Here is a 12,476-nt window from a genome sequence, read left to right on the forward strand (position 1 = left end):
AATTCTGCCTATCCAGAAATGTGGGAGATCTTCCTATCATCTAAGGTCTTCTTTAATTTCCTCCTTTAGTGTTTAATTTCTTTCTTTAGTTTTATTGTAGAGGCCTTTCTTCTCTTTTGTTAAATGGATTCCCAAGTATTTTATTCAATTTCATTTATTTCAGTTCTGATTTTAATTATTTCCTCTTTCTACTTCTACTTTAATTATTTCCTTAAGATGTAATGTTAGGTTATTTAGTTGGTGAATTTCTATACTTTTAATGAATTAGCTCAATATTATGAACTTTCCTCTTGGACCACCTTCATTGTGTCCCAGATATTTTGATATTTGTATCACTATTCTCATTTAACTCTGAGTATTTTTTTTAATTCAACCCCTGATTTCTTCTGCTATCCATTGGTTATTCAGTAGTGTATTTTTTAGCCTCCAGGTGTTAAAGTAGCTTCTATTTTTTATTTTTTCATTTCTAATTTCATTCCATTATGAACTGATAGAAGGCAAGGTATTATCATTATTTTATAAAAATTTACTAAGAGTTGCTTTTTGGCCTAAGACATGATCTATTTTAGAAAATGATCCATGCACTGCTGAGAAGAAAGTGTATTCAGTCATCGATGAATGAAATTTTTATTATGTGTCTTAAGTCTAAATTATTAACTGTATTTTTTAGTTCTTTAGCTTCTTTGTTTAGTTTTGTTTGGATGATCCATCCAGTGATAAAAGAGTTGTGTTAAAGTCATTAATTATTGTGTTGTGGTCTATTTGATTTTTAAAATTGATTTTTGATGTACATAGGTGCCTCACTGGGCACCTATTTTACAATTTACAATTGTTATATCTTGTTGGTGTATAATTCCCTTAAGAGTATGGAATGTCCTTCTTTGTCCCTTCTGATTAGTGTTGACTTGAAGTCCATTTTGTCTGAGGATAGAAACCCTTGCTTGCTTGTTAGATCAATGTGAATGATATATTTTTTTCCATCTTTTTTACCTTCAGTCTGTGGATGTCTTTGCCTATGAGTCTCTTAGAGACAACATTATCATTGGGTCTTGTTTTTAATCCAGTCTGCCAGTCTATGACATTTAATTGATGAATTTAGTTCACTTATATTTAATGTTATTATTGAGAAATGATTTTCATAGAAGGTTTTAATTTCATCATTAATTCTGAAGCCTAATTTTTCTGGATATAGTATTCTTGGGTGGCATCCATTTTCTTTAAAAGCTTGGTATATATTACTTCAAGACCTCCTAACTTTGAGGGTTTGGGTTGAGAAATCAGGTGAGATCTAAATATGACCTGTTTTTTTTCTCTTGCATTCTTTAAAATTCTGCCTTATTCTGTATGTTAGACATTTTCATAATCATGTGCATTGGTGTGGGTCTGTGGCATTGTATATTTCTGATTCTATAATTCTCTTGTATTTGATTTCCATTTCATTCTTAAGGTTTGAGAAAATTTCTGATATTATTTCATTAAAACTAGTGTTTATTCCTTTGGTTTATGTCTATGCACCTTCCTCTATCCTGATAAATCTTACACTTGGTCTTTTCATGTTATCCTATATTTCTTGAACTTTCTGCTCATGGTCTCAACATATTTTCTCCATGGTCAATTTTATTTTCAAGATTATATTTTTTATCCCTGAAATTCTATCTTCCAATTGATCTAGTCTTCTGGTAAATATTTCTATATAATTTTAAATTTGGTTTAATGATTCATTCATTTTGAGTATTTCTACTTGATTTTTTAAGAATTCCCCTTTATTGAAATGATTTTTCACTTCCTGTATTTTCTCTCTGATTCTACTCCTTTACCTCACAGAAAAGTTTAACTATGACTTTTCTAAACTCCTTTTCTAACATTTCTTCCACTGTGGTGTATTGTAGTATTCTTTGAGGCAATTTGTTACCTTGCTTTTTCATGCTGTTTGTGTAACTACCCATCTCACAGTTTGGATCTGAGGCAGTAGAGTTTCTACCCTATGGAATTAAAGTGACCCTGAAGGTTTCTAGTACCTTACAGTTTAGACAAATAATAACAATAATCAATGTAAACAATATACAGAATTAAATCATATAATTCCTGTTATGATATCTATAGTATTAATTGTCATCATAAACAGAAATGATATAATCAGTTATTGTTTACAGTAAAAACAGTAAGTTTACAAAAGAGTTTACAATTTCAAATGGTGAATAGGGATAAAACAAAAGATGTAGGATGGGATGAATATGAGGGAGGAAGAGAGAAAATAAAAGTAAAAAATTAAAGGAACAGTTCAAGAACAATAGAGTTTAGCTATTAGCAGAATTAAAGAAAAAGAGAGTCAAAGGAAACAGATAAGTAAGAGAAAAAAATGAATAAAATCAAAATTAAAGAATTTAAATGTAAAATAAAAAAATAGACAATAAAACTGAAACATACTAATGAAAAATCATAGCCCTCAGAATACTGAACCAAGAAAAAGAACTGTCTCCAAAAAAAAAAATGCTGGAAATGGGAATAAAGAGACAAATGTATATGTATAAGTGTCATGAACCATTTAGTTCACAACTACAGAGAGAAAAGGGCAAAAAAGATTAAAAAATTTTTGATGAAAAGTTAAAGAATTGTTTCTGTTGGAGTTCAAAATATTTTCAGCTTCTCTTCTCAGCCGTGTTAGGAAGGGTTGCTAGAGCATGCTGCCTGCTCAACCATCAGGGTGGGGTTGCTGGAGTGTGAGGAAATCCTACTGGCAGAGCTCTTGGAAGTAGAGTTTGGGTCTAGGTAGGTTGTAGGTTCTTCACTGAATGGTGACTAGTCTGAAGATTTTAAATCAGCACACCTCCAGGGCTCTCCAAACTTAGTCACTCCCGGCCTTTTGAGTTCCTGGTCAGGCGCATCTCTCCCAGCCAGAGCCACTGGATTCAAGGAGAATGGGGTGGGGGGGGGGGCAGGAGAGTGGTTTTCCATGACCCATATTCCCTTGTGTCTGATTTTTCTCCTGGTCACTTAGGCTACTCTACGCTGTGGGGTGTGGGTTTGCCAGGCCTGTATTTCTGGCCAAGCTCAGGGTCGGCAGGAATTGTACTCACTAGCTGCTGGCCACCATGATGTAGCTGTAAAATGGCTCCTTCCACTGTCCTCTGCATGAAGCCAGGAAAGATATGGATTCTTTCCCACACAAGAATATTGTGCATCACAGCTTTCAGGTTAGACTGGCAGTGTCTTTGATCTATGATCTCCCTATACCTAGATATGCCAACAGGCCTCCTAAAAACATGTTTCTCTTTTTTTTTCTTCTTTTTTTCAAGATATAGATTATTTCTCTGAACATTTTTTAACTTAATTTTATTTATTTTTATGTGGTGCTAAGGATTGAACCCAGTGCTTCACACATGCTAGGTAAGTGAGTTACAACCCCAGCCCAAACATGGATTCTGCTTTGAATGTCCAGTATTAATTCTCAGTAAAGTCAGTCTCTCTCTCTCTCTCTCTCTCTCTCTCTCTCTCTCTCTCTCTCCCCACTTTACTGAGAAACTGTCTATCTGCTTTCTTGGTTTCATACCATAGAGCAGCCACGAAAGTGACCTCCTCTATTTTGCCATCTTGACTCTTCTCAGTTTCTAAACTCCTGATGACATGTATTACACCCAGCTTTAAAAGATGAAGATGTCTGCATACTTTGTTAACTCCCTTTTAAAAATTCTTCTTTTTTCCAACTTTTGCTGGGCTCCTCTCACTTATAATCTGTCCTGCAAATAACATTCTGATATTTATTTTGATTTTAGTCTAACACAATAAATGAACACCTACTGCCAAACTTTGGCAATAGGTTTCTATTCCTTTCTTAAGTGAAATTTGTCTTCTATTGTTTTTTTCTTGAAGAAGAAATGGTAGGAATTATATTTTCAATTGTGTTTTTTTTTCAACTGATAGAAAATGAAAATATTTATGGGGTAATTTTTGTTTCCCTGAGGACTTTGGATATTTTTCCACTCTTTTCTGCCACTGTTGGCCGCAAGGTCTGAGGTTCACTTGATTTATTTAGATTTACCTTTGATGTAGCTTTATCTTCATCTCTGAGTGTCTACTTTCTAATAACTTTGCTAGGATATCTCTGGATGTGGTGCCTTCTGTATTAGTGTCCCTGGGAAAATGGTCTTCTATGGCAATAGATTTGAGCTTCTTTTTTTTTTTTTCTAGCAAGTTTTCTTAAATTATATCGGTAAATATTTTTATGATCTTTTATTTTAATTCTTTGGAATACTTGATATGCATATTTTGGATGACCTTAAATGCCTTTTGTGTCTTATTTTTTTTTTCAATTTTAATTGTTAGCTATTGGTTTACTATTATTTTATTTGCCTTTCCTTACCCTTTACTTCATATTTTTCATAGGGTTTATTTTCCATCTTGGTCTGTTCTCAATTCTCTAATTTTTCTAGGATCATAACTGAAGTTTTATTTTTTTCTCTGAAGCTATTGCTGCATTTCCTCTGTCACAGCCTCCGTGCGAACTCTTACATACCTACTTTGCATTATCAGCCATGTGAACTTATAATTTTTCTGTGTCTCTAATTCTTTATCTTAGTATGGGGATCATAGTCATTTTGCTTCATAGGAGGGTAGTGAAGATCAAATAAGTTAATTTATTTAAAGCTTTTAGAGTAGTGCATTATACATGGTAGGCACCTTATAATTGCTTTCTATTATAATGCTTATGATTCCAAAGAGGCAACTCCTTTCTAAAAGGTTTTGTTTTTTTAATTCAAAGAAATCTGGAAACATACATACTCATGTGCAATAGATTTGATAAATCACTAAGTAGCCTAATCAAGGAAAAAATGGGAATGAATGTTAAAATGAAATACTTGGGAGTAGACAGAGCTATAAAAGAAACTGTTACATGTATACTTTGCAAAATTCTATACAAAAACATGTAAAAGTATCTACAGAGAATTAACTGTGCAAATATATCATATGTAACTAAGGACAGGAAGAGAAGGGAATCCCAAACAAATGAGGAAAGCAGTTGATAAAATCAAGCCTCAACTGATTTCATAGGTAAATATTTTTAAATTTTCAGGAAACATATCTTTTTAATAGCATAGGAAAGGAAGTAAAGTCCTCATGTTTTTAATACAACCGGTACCACTTTGCTATCTAAACCTTACAGTAACACACTTTTGCTCCCACACATATACAAAACATATCAGTTACAGCCCTGGTCACATATATTATCACTACTACCAACACTAAGTCTTCAAAACCAGAGAATGGACTTAGGAATACTCTTCATCAACATGAATAGAAAGGGCTTTACTCAGGAATAAAATGATGCTTTCATATTAAAAGTTATGCTAAAATAATTAGTTATATTTCTTGGATAAAAATTATATAATTACTCCAATAGATCCTTCATATTTGATGGAACAACTTCCATTTTGTCTAAAATTTGTAGGAATGAGGGATTGGGGATGTGGCTTAGTGGCAGAGGGCTTACCTAGCATGTATGAAGCCATGGGTTCAATCTTCAACACTGAAAAAATAAAAATCTGTAGGAATAGATATTCTTCCTTGATATGTGCATGATGGATTTAGTGATAGTTATTTGTAACATATGTGTGACTGTCAGATATGTGTATGTACATTATGTGCACACATATGCACCAATAAGTGTGTGTGTATCCAGATGAAAAGCCATTAGGTTTAATGATGAATAGTTAGGTGATATTCCAATGACAGATATGATTTCATCACTTCTGCAATTTCATAATTCTATGAAATTATTATCTGATGCACCTGGAGAGAAATAAGTCTGTTATAAAGAAGGGTTAAGCATGTCATGTGCAAGCAATGTGAATAATTGAAGATTACCAACTGAAAATGTACTAGAAATAAGGAATCCAATAACAGTGCTAGTTACACACACACACACACACACACACACACTCCCACACAAAATAATTATAAAGAAAATTTCAACCAACACCCACCAATAAACTTAACAGTAAATGTGTAAGTTCTAAATAAAGAAAACTTTTAATGTCCATTTACTTATTAAATAATTGGGAAAATGGATCTTGTTATTAGAAGAGATGATTAAATAGTATTTAAGTTCTAAAAAAGGTAATTCTTAATTTTGTTTATCAATGTAATGGGCTCTCAGCTAAAATAAATTCAAGATAAGAAGCTGAGAAAATCAATTTAAATTTTATTTGGAAAAAAAATAAAAGTGCCTACCAAAGTCCCACAAAGAAATAATGATGTATAATGGCATAATTTGGCAAGAGCATATTTTATATACAGAGTTACGAAAACTTGTGCTGTAAATGGGTAATAATGAGTGTAATAAATTCCACTATTGTCATATATGTAAAAAATAAATTAAAAAAAGAAAATAACCAGGAAGGAGTAACAGAAATAATTCAAATGTTAAATTAATTAATTAAAACTCTGATTTTTATACTTCAGAAAAAAATAGGTATGCAAATAGACCAAAATTTGGAAGTCTAGAAGTAGAACCAAACATAAACATATCAATTTAATTTACAAAAAGTCAGTGTCTCCAATCAGTGAGAAAAGAGGAATTCCCCCGTTTCCCATCTGTCCAATGTGTCACCTTATGTATTTTTTCCTCTTGCCTACATTGTCATATTTCATGATGATTGCTTTTAAAAGAAATGCTCTAATGCTAATTTAAATTCCTTAGGCTAAAAACTCAATGCATATTTTATTTCATCACATCATTAAAGCATTAATGTTTTCTACTGCACAGAGGCCGAGGGAAGTAGGAGAGAGCCAGGAGAGATGGGAACTAATTGTGAGCGAGGGAGTGAGCCTCACTCCTGAAAGGTAGGGCATCTGGGAAAGTAGCTGAAATGGCCCATTGCTATGAATATGATTCCTTCTCCGTAAGAAAAGTGCATGTGAAGCTACTTGCCACATATGATGGATCTCAGAGCAAAGGTATTTGGGTAGGAGAGACCCTGGCACAGTCTGAAAATGAAATTTTCACTTGTAAAATTTCAAAGCTGTTTATTGAAATATTTGAAAAATTTTCTTTTGGGTAATTATTTCAAAAAACATGGGAACACTGACATACAAAAATTCTTCTTGTTTTTGTTTTGAGGATGATTTGAGCCATTACTTATACGCGCATACTAAATTTTATACGAAATCCCATAATGCAATCTCATGTTAACTTATTCACTAATTATACAATAAAATTGCTGGGATAATTATCCCACTCATATTTTATTAATGTTTAATTAAAGATATAGCTTAAGTAATTGTGGCATATTGCAGCACTAGTGAACCAGAAAGCGATAATAAACAATACAATGACAGAAAATTACTGGTTAGAGTGGTTTAGTTTTATGGATCTTTTAGTGAAATTCATAAATAGATTACATCATTTTGGGATGTTTTCTGGCTCTGTATTAACCTTTCTAAATGAATTTCTGCCATGGGTATAGTATATTGATAAAAGTGGCTTTTATTGACAGGCTTAAAACAGATATCAACATGCCCTTTGTGTTTTTTTTCATAAATCCAATTTTTAGATCTGATGTCAATGGTGGTTTAGAAATAAATTGAGAGAAAGATTGACAAAAAGTCATAAATTAAATAACCATGGGGACATAGGTTTAGGGGCCTCAGGAGGCATTGTGACTTATTGAATTATAACCTTAAGCAGAATTAAACAGTACCTTCCTTTGTATTTTCCTGCCAGTCAAAAAACATGACTCTGTAGTTCAAACTGCAGTTCAGAATGAAATGATTGTCATTAGTTGCAGTGTGATTCTTCCCTCATTTGAAAACCATCATTAAGCTCATGGACTGTGTGGAGACTAAAAGCAGAATAGCAATCTGATTACATAGACAATGGTGACCAAAATTTATTGTTTATCCAGGTAGTTGGCTTATTTATTTTTTTATTTCAAATGGCATAAACCAAGAGATTCCTTAAGAAATAAATAGATCAGATAAGGAGAAAAAAACAGAGAAAGAAAGAAAAAAGAAAGTATTTTGGCTAAAGAATTACAAGTTAGGTTTGACTATGTTATTTTCATAAAGAAGATTATTATTTATAAAGTCATTGTCTCTGACCTGAAATGTCAGGGCTTGGATTACTTTCTTCATCTTCAATATACGAACTTCAGGATGGACCACATCCTGTTTATTTAATTGATGTCCTCAAGTCAGGGAGATGTCTTCCCCAAAATCTGCTGGAATGAGGGGGAGATTAGTTTATACTAGAGGTAGCGCTTACTGAGCTCTTCAGGGAGTGTTCTGCTATGTTCATCTAGCTGATGAGCACAAGCAAAGCAGAGAAGCATCCCTAGTTGGAAGCTATTTGGAAAAATAACACACTTAAGTCTTACTCTGAATGCCATGCATTGATCATTTACAGTATTAATTTTGATTTACATGAGGTATGGCTTATATGCTTGCAAATGAAAGATGACGGATGTTTTACAACATTAGTAGACATTGATCAAGTTGCATGTAGCTGGCTCAGGATCGGCAGTATCATCTTTGTAAGGACTTTTTGGCAGCTCTTTTTCCTAATTAGCACAGTACTTCACAGTTTTATTTGCAGCTATAATGCTCACTGTAAACTTCCTTCATTATCACTTTATCCCCCTGGCTTTTTTCCCCTCCGAAGAGTAAATTACTTTACAGAAATGCCTAGGATTTGGTGTAAAATGGTATGTAGTTAAATAAGGATGTGGTAGCAGATGATGCTCAGTCAAATTGAACCCTGCCACCTGAGGAAGCAAAGTTGGTCTGCAATGAAAGCAGAAGGCTAAATACAGATAGGCCAACAAACCGGTTTGTTTCTCAGAGTTAACTGGAACTTTCTACATATTTTTGTAGAGAGTTGAGTTCACAGGTTTAGAGTCATCAACAAGGCCTGAACTTAGGTGTTGTATTCCCTGAATATTTCTAGAAATAATACGACCATCAGAGATTCATATACTGACAAATAGGAGTTCGGTCCACTGGTATGTTTTTATTAAGTGGAAGTTTTTTTTATTTCGGTCATTGTAGATTTACATAAAGTTGTAAGGAATAATAAAGACACATCCCAAGTATCTTTTATCAGGTTCCTGCCAATGAAAACATTTTATGAAACTATAGGATAGTATGACAACCAGGATACTTGATGACAATCCTTGATCTCATTCAGATTCATCCAGTTTAGCTTGTCCTCATTTGTGCATGTGCATATGTGTACGAATAATCCTGTACAACTTTATCAAACGTATCATCACCACCCTCAAAACACAGGTTAGTTATATCACAAGGACCTCCTCATACAACTATACCCACCTCCTTCCACACTCCATCCTCCCAACACCTGTCAATCACTAATCTATTTAATCCTTTATAAAACTGTGTTGTTTCAAAGTGTTATAAATGGAATCAGGCAGAACATATCATTTGGGGATTGGCTTTGTTCACTCATTACCATTCACAGGAGATTGGTTCAAGTCATTGCCCAGGTTGTTTTGTTAGAAGGGCTCCAAATGGATCCTTATGGGTAGTATTAACTTCCCTGGTGTTTTCCCAGAGGCCTCCCTGCCACCTTGAGTGTGGGAGAAGAATGTGCCCACCTGAACTTCCTTCTGTCTATGATGAGGATCCGAAATGATGACTCTGGGTGAATATCTTCTTTTGTGAGGGGAGAATTTACATGCCTGACTACTGTATTGTTGAGAGTCCTTGCCACAGTCTCCAAACTGTTTTATTTCTCCTCATCATCTTGCAAATGTTTCCAAAGGATACATTTTGCATTATTTGTAGGGTTTATAGTTGCACTGAGTAGGGAAGGGCCAGGAACCAATCTACATCATCTTCTCCAGAGAAGTCCACATGGTGATTTGAATTTTGCTATTTATCCATCCTCATCTCTCTACCCAAAGAACGCACATTCTCCTTCTTGTTCATTATGTGTTCTTGCACTTACCTGATATGTATTTGTGAACATTTGAATCCATCCTGGTTCATTCTCAGGCCTTAAATATGCAGATAGGAAGTTTTTGGCTACAAATGGTGAATGAACAACCAACAAAAGTTGACTTAGAAAATAAGGAAAATAAAGAAGGCTATAGGTGTATAGAAGTCAGCATACGTCTAATTCAGTAGTTCCATCTCAGTACCTCAAAAATTCTGGTTTTTGTTCACAGAGACAAGAAGACTATTATAATCCCCAGCATAATAACATCAACAACTAGAGAGACACAGCTTCCTGTTTTTGCATCCTTGAAGTAATATTTTCCTTGAAGCCCTATAATAGATTGTCCCTTATATCTCATTACCTAGGGATGTGTCACATGCAAGCTTGCCGCAAGTAGGAATGAAAATTATTGTTTCAGAATAATTAACATTCGCTTAACTTTGTGACATACAGGTATCTAATTGTTAAACAATGTCAGAGTTTCATTTGGAAGAAAATGCATGGTAGTGGCTCTGGTTAAACCATGCTAATGAACTGTGGTACTTGTCTTACTATAATTACAGATATGATCAGATCTGTGAAATATAAAATGAGTCAGGTAGGATGGAAATTAAGAACAAGCAGGATAGAATGGTGAAAAAAAATTGCTTCAGTGAAAAAGTTGGTCTCTAAGCTGCAAAATTCTATAACAAAAGAATGGAATTTTTGGCCTGATGGACAAATCAAGGTTTTGATCACAATTGATAGTGGATTTCTAGGAGAGTATGATAGCCCAGTAAAGCAGAAACAGTGTCCTGGTGCTCAAACAGGAAATCAGGTTTCAGCTAAGTGAGTGGGGCCACAGATACTTAGGAGAGGCTGCTGACAGATTGCTTTAGTCTGGTATGGATTGGTTGAAAAGCCAGGTAGGTCTAGGTCTCTAGACAGAGGGTAACCCTGATGGTCCTGGGAAGAAAAAAAATGGGGGCTCCCACTAAAAAAAACCTAGTCCTTAAGGACAACTTGCTATACTCAACTTAAGTAACTCACTCAGCAATAAATTTTTCAATCCTTGAAGATATATGTCATTCAGAAATATTTCATCTCTTTAATTTTCTTAGGATCCTGATATAATTCATTAGCAGAGAATTATTGAGAATAAGAGTCATTTAGCAAAATGGTATTTGATATTAGTTGGAAAATAATTCAAATCTGGATTAGGGTACTAACGTTGAGATGGAAAATAAATTTGATTAACTGATTGAGTTATTAAATATGTATTAATGCTTGTAAAATCAAAAATACTATAGGCCAAGTTGTATTCTATGTACCAATGGTACAAGCCTTTATTCCTAGCATGCATTGGATTAGAATTTTTCTTATCAGATATTAGGCTCACCTGAGATATATTCTTACCTGAGGATGTAAAGATAAGTAAGATACATTCTCTAAGCAACATTCTCTTGTTGATACATTCTCTAAGATAAGATAAGATAAGATACATTCTCTAAGATACATTCTCTAAGCAACATTCTCATGTTGCTTAGTCTAGAAAACAGGACATTCTGTGCATCCATCTTACTTATACCTGAATTCCAAAGAATCAGCAGAGAACCTGTTGCATAATTGATGTACAAAACCTTTCTGCATAAATGAATACATAAACAACTAACTATAATATTTCAGTGTAATATTATACTAATAATATAAAAGAAGTTTTAGGGTTGCTCATGTTATCTGGGGAAATGCAGGTCAGATAAGGAAAAGTATCAGAGGAAAAATATTTGAACTGAATCCTGAAGGATGAGCAGGATTTTGCCAAGTAGAGAAACAGAATGAGCAAAGATGTAATTTATTCATTTTTTTGGAAATGGTGAGAAATGTGCATGTAACAGAAACTTGTGGTAGATAATGAATGGGTAGAGATGACCCTGGAAATGTAGGTTGGACTCACTTGGGGAAGATAAACCTGAATATGTTCTTCTGAGGAGTTTCTTTTTATCTTGCAGGTAATGGGAAAACATCAACCACATTCAAGAGTATAAACTGTATGATTAGATGTGATTCCCAGGAAGGACACACTGGAAGCAATATGGAGGACAGGTTGGAGATAGTCATGAACCTGGATTCAAATTAACAGGTATGTGCAGTAATTCAAATTAAAGATGGTGAAATTTAGGATTAGGGCACTGACATTGGGAGGAGAATGCATTTTATGGCATTGAGAGATATTTTAGAAACAGAATTATTAAAGAGACTTGATTGGGTATTCATGGTGATAAAGGAGGTGGGAAATCAATTTTCATTTTCTGGTTTCTAGTTTGGGAAATTGAGTGGCTAGCATTGTGTTTGGCTAATCAAGGTAAAGTATGTTGGGGATGAAGACTGAGGTAAACTCTTAGTGGAAATACTGTGACACCTGCAGAATATTCAGACATACAAGACACACATTAGTAGTGTATTAATTACTGGGGTAAAATTTTTAGCAAGATAAACTTTTATTTAAGTATAGCATTACAAGGGCTCAGTGCAGTAAACTCATGTA

The sequence above is a fragment of the Callospermophilus lateralis genome, chromosome 12 (assembly GCF_048772815.1).
Source record: "Callospermophilus lateralis isolate mCalLat2 chromosome 12, mCalLat2.hap1, whole genome shotgun sequence".
Taxonomy (NCBI): domain Eukaryota; kingdom Metazoa; phylum Chordata; class Mammalia; order Rodentia; family Sciuridae; genus Callospermophilus; species Callospermophilus lateralis.